The sequence below is a fragment of the Bison bison genome, unplaced genomic scaffold (assembly GCF_000754665.1).
Source record: "Bison bison bison isolate TAMUID 2011002044 unplaced genomic scaffold, Bison_UMD1.0 scf7180017614137, whole genome shotgun sequence".
Classification (NCBI taxonomy): Eukaryota; Metazoa; Chordata; class Mammalia; order Artiodactyla; family Bovidae; genus Bison; species Bison bison.
In genome coordinates, this window is record NW_011443381.1 from 1 (window position 1) to 867 (window position 867).

Here is an 867-nt window from a genome sequence, read left to right on the forward strand (position 1 = left end):
GGGCTGTGGGAACCAGAACTTCGCCTGGAGAACAGAGTGCAACCAGTGTAAGGCCCCAAAGCCTGAAGGCTTCCTCCCACCGCCTTTCCCGCCCCCAGGTAGGTACCCGCTTCTTGGCACTAAACGTCTTATTAGCTCCATGAGCTTGGTAACCAGCTGCCCAGGGTCAGGGTGGGTTCAGCAGGTGCAGCCCTGACCTTTGAACAACACAGGGGCACTGACTCTGTGCAGTTAAAAAAAAATCCCCTTAAATTTCACCATCCGCCCTGTGCCTCCATGTTTGTGGTTCAGCATCCTTGGATTCTACGGACTGCAGATTGGGTAGTACTGTACTTCATATTTGGTGGTGGGAAAATCAGTGTGTAAGTGGACCCCCGAGCGTTTCAAACCTTTGTCAAAGGGTCACCTGCGGTCCCAGCGTCAGTTCTGAACTGTGACCTGGTGTGCAGTGAGGGAAGCGCGGGCCCTGCTCTCCACACGAGGCCTCTGCGCTCAGCATTCTGCCCTGGCACTGAGTGTCTCTCCTGCGCTCTCCCCTCAGGCGGTGACCGTGGCAGAGGTGGCCCTGGAGGCATGCGGGGAGGAAGAGGTGGCCTCATGGACCGCGGTGGTCCTGGTGGAATGTTCAGAGGCGGTCGTGGTGGAGACAGAGGTGGCTTCCGTGGCGGCCGGGGCATGGACCGCGGTGGCTTTGGTGGTGGAAGACGAGGTGGCCCTGGGGGACCCCCTGGACCACTGATGGAACAGATGGGAGGACGACGAGGCGGGCGAGGAGGACCTGGAAAGATGGATAAGTACGTGGGGGTGAACCAGCTGGGGGGCCTGGGCTGTCAGCCCCTTCCCCCGGAACAGGTCTCACCAGCCCCA

The 867-nt window shown here is 60.0% G+C and overlaps 1 pseudogene across 1 annotated transcript; it reads left to right on the top strand.

The window, feature by feature from the left end:
* The first annotated feature begins 6 nt into the window (after window positions 1-6).
* On the top strand, window positions 7-852 carry LOC104981135 (annotated as a pseudogene). The gene is made up of 2 exons (XR_824343.1): window positions 7-98; window positions 542-852. The product of XR_824343.1 is annotated as an RNA-binding protein EWS pseudogene (transcript).
* Window positions 853-867: the final 15 nt, after the last annotated feature.